The 11972-nt window shown below is 40.1% G+C and overlaps 1 long non-coding RNA gene across 1 annotated transcript; it reads left to right on the top strand.

Moving 5' to 3' along the window:
- The first annotated feature begins 7677 nt into the window (after positions 1-7677).
- On the top strand, positions 7678-9396 carry LOC310754364. Its single transcript, XR_014543756.1, has 2 exons — positions 7678-7891; positions 9331-9396. It is a non-coding gene; the product is annotated as an uncharacterized lncRNA (long non-coding RNA).
- Positions 9397-11972: the final 2576 nt, after the last annotated feature.

Raw genomic sequence — 11972 nt, 5'->3', positions numbered from 1 at the left:
GAAACTGCAGAGGGATTTTCGACCGAGAGCAAAGCTAGCCACTCTGCAATTAGGATGGTTTAGATAAAGTGACTCACAGAAATAGCTCAAGCATTCTTCCCAAAGAAGGACGAATGAATTCTCCTGTGAACAAATTTTTTTCATTGTCCACAAAGATGAATACATGCTGAAGTCTTTGTTTTATTAGAGAAAGTGGGGACTGTTAATAAAACATCAAACATTGCTTGGAGGAGTTTATGATACAAAAAAAATCTCATTTCATGGAGAGGATTTAAGTTTCTGATTATTCTCTGACGGTGGCGAATTCAAAACTTTGTTTAGATCTTGACAACCACCTAGATCAAAGAGACTGGCTTAAAAGAATGGCACAATTTTCAGTAAAAAAATAAAAAATACAACAGTAACAACAAGGATGGTATTTATTAGTGTTAGCTATCCCAAATGCTGGCCTGCATTCTGAACTTCATTGTGTAAAGAGACAAAAGGGTTCAGGTAGCTTCTTTCAAAATAATTAATAACAATCACAGAAGCTTTCAGAGTTCATTAACAGCTTCAGGTCAGAGGAATTTTTATGCAGTTGTGTCTCTGTAGTGCTATGAGAGAATGCTGCCTTATATGAGGTCAGAGAGTCAATCTAGCAAGCTCAGTATTGTCTACTCTGCCAGTGGCACTAGGGTCTCTGGCTGAGGTCCTTCCCCTCATTTGCCAGTAGATTGTTTTACATGAAGATGTCAGGGAATCTAAACCTGCGAATTCAAAGCACTTGTCCCCTTGGGATGATAAAGTTTCCCCACTCCTCCTAGTATACAGCCTAGTATACAAGCTGTACAGGTCAATTCTACAATGTGCTCACATGTCACAGATCAGAAAATCATGGAGTGATAAAATATTCTCTTCACTAAATGGGTGTGGGGATGCTACACATGATCTCCCATCATTGTATGGCATAGCAAATTAGGTAAAGGTAAAGGTAAAGGACCTCTGGACAGTTAAGTCCAGTCAAAGGCGACTATGGGGTTGCATTGCTCATCTCGCTTTCAGGCTGAGGGAGCCGGCGTTTGTCCACAGACAGCTTTCCGGGTCATGTGGCCAGCATGACTAAACTGCTTATGGTGCAACGGAACACCGTGACAGAAACCAGAGTGCATGGAAACGCATTTACCATCCCACCGCAGCGATACCTATTTATCTACTTGCACTAGTGTGCATTCGAACTGCTAGGCTGGCAGGAGCTGGGACAGAGCAACGCGAGCTCACCCCATCGTGGGGATTCAAACCGCTGACCTTCTGATCAGCAAGCTCAAGAGGCTCAGTGGTTTAGAACACAGTGCTACCCGTGTCCCTTATAGCAAATTACTACTTGATAATTGGCCATCTGTATTAGTTAAGAGTGCATGAGAAATGCATATTAGCTCTGTTGTGGTTTCCATATATTAATTGCTGCCCATTTGTATAACAGTCCTTTACATGAAAGCCAGATACAGATAGGTAGCCGTGTTGGTCTGCCATAGTCAAAACAAAAAAAAATTTTTTTCTTTCCAGTAGCACCTTAAAGACCAACTAAGTTAGTTCTTGGTATGAGCTTTCGTGTGCATGCACACTTCGTCAGATACACTGAAACAGAAGTTGCCAGATCCTTCTATATAGTGAGAAGGTGGGGAGGGGTATTACTCAGAAGGGTGGTGGGAATGGGTGGTTGGCAGATAGCTGAGATGAGCCTGTTGACGGCTCTTAACGACTGCAATAGGTCTTACAGGAAAAAGCAAGGGGTGAGAAGGTGAAAAATGGCTTTGTCATGTATAATGAGATAAGAATCCAATGTCTTTGTTCAGACCAGGTCTCTCCATGGTTTTAAGTTTGGTAATGAGTTGCAATTCAGCAGCTTCTCTTTCCAGTCTATTTCTGAAATTCCTTTGTAGTAATACAGCTACTTTGAGATCTTGTATAGAATGTCCTGGGAGATTGAAGTGTTCTCCTACTGGTTTCTCTGTCTTGTGATTCTTGATGTCCGATTTATGTCCGTTTATTCTTTGGCGTAAGGTTTGGCCTGTTTGTCCAATATAGAGAGCTGAGGGACACTGTTGGCATTTGATGGCATATACAATGTTAGACGATGAGCAATTAAATAGTCCCGAGATGGTAAGACACCACCTTATACCGTAAACCAACTGACCGACAAACATATCTACATGCCTCTAGCTACCATCCCAAACATACCAAACAGTCCATTGTATATAGCCAGGCACTACGTTACAGCCGTATCTGTTCCAATTCTACAGACAGAGACTCTCACCTAAGAGAGAGAACAGAACACCTCTAGTCATCACATACAGCTCCCAAGTCAAAACAGTACAACGCATCATCAGAGATCTACAACCTCTCCTGGACAATGACAGTTCTCTTTCTCAAGCTCTGGGAGGAAGACCTTTCATTGCCTACAGACAGCCACCCAATCTTAAACAACTCCTAACCCACAATAATACTACAACCAGACGTAACACGGACACTGGCACCAGAGCCTGCAATAAACCCAGATGCCAACTTTGCTGCCACATACACCCGGACAACACCATTACTGGCCCCAACAACATCACACATACCATCTCGGGACTATTTAATTGCTCATCGTCTAACATTGTATATGCCATCATATACAATGGCTGTCTGTAGGCAATGAAAGGTCTTCCTCCCAGAGCTTGAGAAAGAGAACTGTCATTGTCCAGGAGAGGTTGTAGATCTCTGATGATGCGTTGTACTGTTTTGACTTGGGAGCTGTATGTGATGACTAGAGGTGTTCTGTTCTCTCTCTTAGGTGAGAGTCTCTGTCTGTAGAATTGGAACAGATACGGCTGTAACGTAGTGCCTGGCTATATACAATGGACTGTTTGGTATGTTTGGGATGGTAGCTAGAGGCATGTAGATATGTTTGTCGGTCAGTTGGTTTACGGTATAAGGTGGTGTCTTACCATCTCGGGACTATTTAATTGCTCATCGTCTAACATTGTATATGCCATCAAATGCCAACAGTGTCCCTCAGCTCTCTATATTGGACAAACAGGCCAAACCTTACGCCAAAGAATAAACGGACATAAATCGGACATCAAGAATCACAAGACAGAGAAACCAGTAGGAGAACACTTCAATCTCCCAGGACATTCTATACAAGATCTCAAAGTAGCTGTATTACTACAAAGGAATTTCAGAAATAGACTGGAAAGAGAAGCTGCTGAATTGCAACTCATTACCAAACTTAAAACCATGGAGAGACCTGGTCTGAACAAAGACATTGGATTCTTATCTCATTATACATGACAAAGCCATTTTTCACCTTCTCACCCCTTGCTTTTTCCTGTAAGACCTATTGCAGTCGTTAAGAGCCGTCAACAGGCTCATCTCAGCTATCTGCCAACCACCCATTCCCACCACCCTTCTGAGTAATACCCCTCCCCACCTTCTCACTATATAGAAGGATCTGGCAACTTCTGTTTCAGTGTATCTGACGAAGTGTGCATGCACACGAAAGCTCATACCAAGAACTAACTTAGTTGGTCTTTAAGGTGCTACTGGAAAGAAAAAAAATTTTTTTTGTTATGAAAGCCAGAGAAAAAGATCCCACCAGGAAACTTGGCTCCAGCCTTATTTTCTTCTGCCCATTACATGAAGGAAGGGGATGTGCTGCTTTGCTCCCATCCTGCTGAAGACCCAAGAGGAAGAGAAGGTGGGGGAAAGAGACTCTTAGACTTTTCCAATTCTAACTTCCCCTAGAACTTAAGTTCAATTCTTCTCCATACCAGATTGCATTTGGCATATTCATAATGTGGCTCCAAAGGTCTATATGTCATCCAGGACCAGCCCAAGACATTTTGGCACCTGAGGTATACCCCAGAATGGTGTCCCCATTTTGAAGGAGTGAGGGAAGATCTACACCAGAAACAAGGGGGGAAGAAATATAAACATAGGGATCTGCTGCCCCTGTTGATCCTGCCTCATGATGCAGTCACCTCAGCTTGCCTCATGGGTAGGGTTGCCACATTTCAAAAAGTGAAAACCAGGACACCCCAAAGTTGCCTTTCAGAATTTGTCAATTCTGCTTTTGAAATCCCAGTAATGTCTGGGGAAATCTCACCCTACTCATGGGTGGGCTGGCCCTGATGTCATCACATCATTCCAGCCCACCTCACTGCTTAAGAAAGGGAGAAGGAACTGTAAATAGTGATAGCTGATAGTACTTGATAGTATATGATCTGATGAACCCTGTGCTCATTGCTTTTTGTTTCTGACATTAAAAAGTCAAGTTTGCTGGTGTTCTTAGTTTTATTTTTTAAAGGAAGCTGTGAATTAATCATATCAAACTTTCCAGGGATGAGATGGCAACCTCAGGCTGCAGGTGCCAGAGAGCAGGAAGTAGCAGCACGATGCTGGAGGACAGAGCTGTCTGTGCTGTGTGGTCGGCCATGTTTCCTCTACATGTTAGCCTAGTGCCCTCAATGGTGGTGGTGAATACTGTCCCATTTACCAGCGCTGAAGTTTTAGTTATGAGTCCAGCTGGTTTCTGTACACACTATAAAGAGGTTCTTGCCCCTTGCCCGAGGCAGAAAAATGTAAATTTTACAGGGAGCATCACATTCCACTGATGCCAGAAGCAGCTCATTGAGTGGCACAGAGACATTACACTACCTTCTTGGCACTGTTGCTTACCAAGAGGATGAGGTGGCAGGAAGATTGGTGTGGTGTCAACATACCAGCAGGAAGGCTGAACAGGGTCCACCTGTGTGTTTGCACCACACCAACCTCCCCTAGCTCCTCACCCCTATCCCTCCAGGTAAACAGCAGTGACTTAACCCCCTAGGAAGCGAGCACAGTAGCTCCATCCAACCCAAAAGTTATTTCTGATTGATGAAAGTCAAGTAGGCCTGGGCACAGAAATCCAGTGCTTATGCTCCTTGTCTGTTCTGATAGTATTCTTATCTTATGTACAACAGTCATACATCATTTCCTTCTGGTTGCAAATATCTGAATGATAGTCTATGTTCAGCATATGAAATTTTGCTTTCTCCATGCTTCCATCCCTTTCAGCTGGTTAAAAAATAGCTCCCAAGCTAATATATTTAGTGCTAACATCTGTACATCTGATGAAAGGCAACCCAAAGTCAAGATGAGTAAGTACAAAGGTTGCCTCACTAGCAAAATGGGGCCATCAAATAATTCTCTGCAATCAGTTCCATTAAACATGTTTACTGTCAGGTTTTGTACAGAGGTTTAGCTGATCCTGCATGTGCACACGCACATAGACATACGCATCAAGAAGTGTAACAGGGACAAGAAGAACCCATAAATCTTACAGATATAAATGCCTGGGCTTTAGCTATCCTATGAACTGAATCAAATGTTATGGTCTGTGAATACACTTTGAAAAAGAGCTACATAAGTTAATTTGCCACAAAATAAAACGAGAGAGGGTGAGAGGGAGAGAATTTCTTCAAGATGGAAAATTGCTTTTGTTGGCAGTTCTCACCAATAGTTTGCAGATTAAAACACACATGGGCAAGTACCTATTGCCTATTTAAAAATATCTGATCAACAATATTGCATGCACGGAGCTGTTCTCTCAGTGCAGATTCCATATTTAGATTTGTGGTGTTTTTATTTTCAGGAAGCCTTTACAGGAACCTTGAGGAAGATATTTGAAAGGGGTAACAGTATGGGCAGTGGAGGCTGGTCAGTCCAGCACACACTGTTCAGGGCATGTCACTGCATACCAGCTTCCTTCTGCTGAGTCTCAGAGTTGCCCTTGTAGAACTCAGGAAGGAGTAATAATAATAATAATAATAATTTTTATTTATACCCCGCCCTCCCCAGCCAAGGCCTGGCTCAGGGCGGCTAACAAGCAATAATAAAAACAAGTTGAATGAATACAACTTATAAACAAGATTAAAATACAACATTAAAATATTGAAACATTAAAATACTAAAATGCAGCCTCATCACAGGAGGAGATAGGAAAAAGAAAAAAGAAAGAGGGGGAGGGAATCAAATTGGCTCCAAGCCGAAAGAGGTGGATTTGCCCTGCCAGACCTTAAACTTTATTATGAATCAGCTGCTTTTTGCTGGCTGAGAGAATGGCTGCTTCTTGAAAACACTGACGTGTTGGATCTAGAAGGCTTCAATACTGCATTTGGCTGGCATGCATATTTGTGGTACGATAAGGTAAAAGCACATAAAGCGTTTAAAAATCGTATTGTTAGAAAAGCATTGTTTAATGTTTGGATAAGATATAAAGATTTGTTAGAAAAGAAAACCCCAAGATGGTTGTCACCAATGGAAGCGAAGGCACAGAAAAAACTCAATATGGAGGCCAAATGGCCGAAATATTGGGAAATTCTGGAACAAGATGGAGACAGAATAAAATTGCAGAGCTTTGAAAAATTGAAAAACAAAGTGCAAGATTGGCTCCATTATTACCAAATAATGGAGGCATTTAATTTGGACAAAAAAGTTGGTTTCCAGGTGGAGAAATCAAAATTGGAAACAGAATTGTTAGATTCCAAAATCAAGAATTTGTCAAGAATGTATAACTTGCTGTTGAAATGGAACACTCAGGATGAAATGGTGAAATCAGCTATGATTAAATGGGCACAAGATGTTGGACATAACATAATGATGGCTGACTGGGAACAGTTATGGACCACAGGTATGAAATTCACGGCATGTAATGCCCTAAGAGAAAACTTAATAAAAATGCTTTATAGGTGGTACATGACACCAGTTAAGCTTGCAAAAATTTACTATTTGCCCGACAGTAAATGTTGGAAATGTAATGAGACTGAAGGTACATTCTTTCACCTTTGGTGGACATGCCCAAGGATTAAGACATTCTGGGAGATGATTTATAACGAAATGAAAAAGGTATTCAAATATACCTTCCTGAAGAAACCAGAGGCCTTTCTCCTGGGCATGGTTGGCCAATTGGTGCCAAAGAAGGATAAAAAAAAATTATGTATGCAACAACAGCAGCAAGAATACTCATCGCGAAGTATTGGAAGACACAAGATTTACCCACCCAGGAAGAATGGCAGATGAAGTTGATGGCCTATATGGAACTGGCGGAAATGACTGGCAGAATCCGAGACCAGGGAGAAGAGTCGGTGGAAGAAGACTGGAAAAAGTTTAAAGACTATTTACAGAAATACTGTAAAATTAATGAATGTTAGAAAAATCTTGGAATGAAGTTATATGGCTTTAGTAGAAATGTTATAAGGAATTAAGTATAAATAGATTAATAGAGTATTAAAGGAAAAAATAAGGTTAGAATATGTTAAGATAAGTATAGGATAGAAAACAGAGGAAGATGGAAAGGAATTGCTGAAACAATTAATAGAAGTGGAATACAAAAAGGGAGGTGTGAGGAGGTCGTTGAAATAAGTGAATGAAAGATAAGATATTGAAATTGTTTGATGTGTTTTAAACTGTTTTTGTTTTGTTTTGTTAGTTTAATGTGTTAGTGTTATGTAGTGTTTTTGTATTGTATTGTATTGTATTTGCATTGTATTGTATTGTTCATTTTTTTTGTAGTGTTTAAATTGTTGGAAAAGTAATAAATATTATTTTAAAAAAACAAAAAACAAATTGGCTCCAAGCCAAAGGCCAGGCGGAACAACTCTGTCTTACAGGCCTGTGGAAAGAAATCAGATCCTGCAGGGCCCTGGTCTCATGAGGCAGAGCGTTCCACCAGGCCGGAGCCAGAGTTGAAAAGGCCCTGGCTCTGGTTGAAGCTAATCTAACTTCCTTAGGGCCTGGGACCACTAGGGTGTATTAGTTGGCTCTGCCTCTCATTGACTCCAGTTCCATCTACCACTGGGGTCCCTGCCTTCCCAGCACCAGCCACCACAGAGTAAGAGACTCATGGCTATTCTCTTTCCCGCTACCAAACGTTTCTCTCGCGAGCAGGCCTGGGCTTATATTTTCATCAGCTTGACTCCCATTATTCTGCGCCTCTATTACGGCCTAATAATCATGTTTGGAATCTTGCATGCGCTAATTGTACTGCTAAAGTCTGACACCTGGATTTTATTCCTTGCGTCAGAGAAGAGTAAAACTAATCAGACAGTTTCTGATAATTAAGGCAGGGACAAGACTTTATCTCGGCTTCCCATCCATCACTTTCCAGGTGCTCATCCTTTCAAATCTGCTCCGTCTCTTGGCGGTAATTTCTCAAAGCTTGTCTCGATTAGAACAAAATATGTGTGCATCTTAGTTTTAAATTAGCTAACAAGGTGTAATCTGAATGCTGATGGCACAGTGCCCAGTTGGCACTATGGGAATTGTGAAAAATGGAAAACAATCCAGGGGATATCCCTGGGGTAGCCAATGTGTTGCCCTCCAGATTATGTTGAACTAAAACTCCCATCACCCCCATCCATTATTTTTTTTTTAAGTTATCAATATTTTAGTATGAATTTCTCCTTGTATACACATTTTGGGCATGCATTTTTTTGTGTAATAGACATGTTTTTGCAACACAGTTTTCCCTAATATGACACATTTTAGTGTGTTATTTTTATGCACACTTTATCCTAACATATGCAATCATTCTTATTAATAATACAACTTATTAGTTACTTTTTACCATTGCAACCCAAACCAACTAACAATAATCCATAAATAACACACAGCATAAAACAAAGCACAGAAAAAATCTAAAATGCATACATTTTTTTTTTAAAGGCAGGATTACAGCATCCTACCCACTAAAGAAGGCCATAGGTAATTAAAAGCCAAGGACCTGGTGATGAAGAATTTATTTTATTTTATTTTTGCTGACTCCTAAATATATCTAGTGTTGGCATCAGGTGAGCTTCCCTGGGGAGAGCATTCCACAAGTAGAAAGCCACCACAGAAAAGACCCATTCTTATGTGCCTCCATCCAGACCTCCCATGGAGGATCCACACCATGAAGGCACTTAGGTGATGATCACAAGGTCCAGGTCATTTCACATGGGAAATGGCAGTCCTGAGCCACACAAGGCTTTAAAGGTCAAAGCCTACACATATTACTTAGTTGGAGGAATTGAAAAATTCAGAGAAGTTGAATTTCAAAGGATGGCTATTATTTCACATATTGTTTTGGAAAATGTGAATTAGTTCTCCTTTAAATGGGAACTGAATTGAATTTCTTACCCATCCTTCATGGCCACCAAATTATGATTTGAATTTGGAAAGGTTTGCACAAGTGAAATAGCTAAGTGAAATACATCTTTAACATTCTGATAATTAGATTTCCAACATCTCTCAAGGCAGAAGGTCTAGTGAAAGTGTGTGTTTATTTTCCAGTTATTCTTCTGATTCAATTTATTCTGGTAGAAAGAAATTGCAGTCGATGCTAATCTGTACCTAAATGTGAGTATACTTTGCATTTCTTCGAGTAACAAATAGAATTGGGACTATTTCGAAACTTGCAGAGAGAATTCTATTTTTAACTTTAAGGCTTTTGCCATGGCAAATGCATATAAATGGACCTATTAATGAACACCAAGCTGGTGTGTGTGTGGCTTAAGGGTATCATGAGTTCACTGTACATTTATGTATACAGCTTCATTCTTTAAGTCAAGAAAAGAAGGACCCAAAGATGTCAAAACATATATTATTTCTGCAATTTAACACAAGTTTAATATAATAATAATAATAATAATAATAATAATAATAATAATTATTATTATTATTATTATTATTATTATTATTATTATTATTATACCCCGCCCATCTGGTTGGTTTCCCCAGCACTTTGGGCGGCTTCCAACATAATATTAAAAATACAATCAAACATCAAACATTAAAAACTTCCCTAAATAGCATTGACTTCAGATGTCTTCTAAAAGTCAGATAGTTATTTATTTCCTTGACATCTGATGGGAGGGTGCTCCACAGGGCGGGCGCCACTACCGAGAAGGCCCTCAGAATGCAAGCATAAGAATACTAATGTGAGAATGCACTTATATTTCAGACTAGTGTACACAGTTTCCCCAGCAGCTTCAGGCTGCCCTTTTTACCACCGAGTGATAACTCCAAATCTATCCAAAGTGGATGGAAGTCAATACATTGATAAGGATGCTTAGTGTACTTTTCAACACTTCAAAAATGGAACAAATACATTATTTTAGTAAAACTAGAACCTCTGAGCCACTAGAATTGTACTTAATAGACCATTTAAGATTCTAAGTGCCAGTCACAAAATAGGGGGGTTGGGGTGGGTGGGGAGGCATAACACAAAATGGCTGTCACATCTGCTAGAGACAGGGACACAAAAGGCGCATGCCCTCCATCAGCCACCTGCTAATAGGACAGGGGTCTGCAACCTTTAAGACAAAAAGAGCCACTTGGACCCGTTTCCGAAGGGAAAAAAACTGGGAGCCGCAAAACTCATCATTATAAAAATAACTTTTTTGTCACTTTTTAAAATTATTTCTTTGTTTGACCCCTCAGAATTACTCCTCTTCGAAGGGCACCAGAGTCGTGGAAGGAAGCTTACACTACACTTATACCGAAAACAGAGACTGAAAAGACACAGCTCAAGAATTACCGCCCCATTTCACTGCTTAATGTGGATTATAAAAATTTTGCAGACATTCTGGCTAAAAGATTAAAAAAGGTGTTAGTAGAAGAAATTCATAAAGACCAAGCGGGCTTTCTCCCGGGCAGACATTTGTCTGATAACACGAGGAATATAATTAATATTCTAGAAAAACTACAAGTGAATATCAATACTAAGGCAGTTTTGATATTTGTGGATGCAGAGAAAGCCTTTGACAATATTTCTTGGACTTTTATGAAAAAGAATCTACAGGGGATGGGGGTAGGTCAAGGTTTTGAAAATGGTATAGGTGCAATTTATTCAGAACAAAAGGCAATATTAATTGTGAACAATGTAGTGACAGAAGAGTTTAAGATTGAGAAAGGGACACGACAAGGCTGCCCAATTTCTCCATTGCTCTTTATATCGGTTCTTGAGGTTTTGTTAAACATGATTAGAAAGGACCAAGAGGTTAAATGTATACAAGTGGGAGCTAAACAGTACAAACTGAAAGCATTCACTGATGACTTAGTATTGACTTTACAGGAGCCAGAATCTAGTACCAAAAGGGTACTGGAATTGATTCAAGAATTTGGACAGGTAGCAGGTTTTAAGTTGAATAAGATGAAAGTTTTAGAGAAAAATCTAACTATGAATGAGAGAGAAAAGTTTCAGGAGGAGACAGGACTAACATTGGTTAAGAAAGTGAAATACTTAGGGGTTAACATGACTGCCAAAAATGTGAATTTATTTAAGGATAATTATGAAAAATGTTGGATCGAAGTGAAAAAGGACTTAGAAATATGGACAAATTTGAAGTTATAGATAGATAGATAGATAGATAGATAGATTCTTTATTGTCATTACACACGTGCAACATTGCACAAGTGCAACGAAATTGGATGCCATCCCTTAAAAACAACAAAAGCAAAACAACAACAACAACCCACAAACCACATTCCAGCCACACCCACACCCACACCCATCAATCTCCCAAGTCACACTATCGAGTTACAGCATTCAAAAGGGCCACAGCTCTCGGGTAGAAACTGTTTTTCAGTCTATTTGTCCTTGACTTGATGTTTCTATATCTCCTGCCAGACGGCAGTAGTGCAAACAGACTGTATCCCGGGTGAGATGAATCCTGCAGGATGTTGTTTGCTTTCCTAAGACAACGGGAACCGTACAATTCTTCCAAGGATGGGAGAGGTTGACCAATAATCCTTTGTGCTGTGGTTATGACCTTCTGGAGCACCTTCCTCTCCCTAGCTGTACAACTGGAGAACCAAGCACAAATACAGTATGTAAGAATGCTCTCTATGGAGCCTCGGTAGAAGGACACCAGCAGTCTCTCACTCAGATTGTTCTTCTTTAAAAGTCTGAGGAAATAAATTCTCTGCTGGGC

Source organism: Podarcis filfolensis (genome assembly GCF_964270895.1).
Source record: "Podarcis filfolensis genome assembly, chromosome: Z".
In the NCBI taxonomy this organism is placed as follows: Eukaryota; Metazoa; Chordata; class Lepidosauria; order Squamata; family Lacertidae; genus Podarcis; species Podarcis filfolensis.
This window is presented reverse-complemented; position numbering and strand designations above follow the sequence as displayed.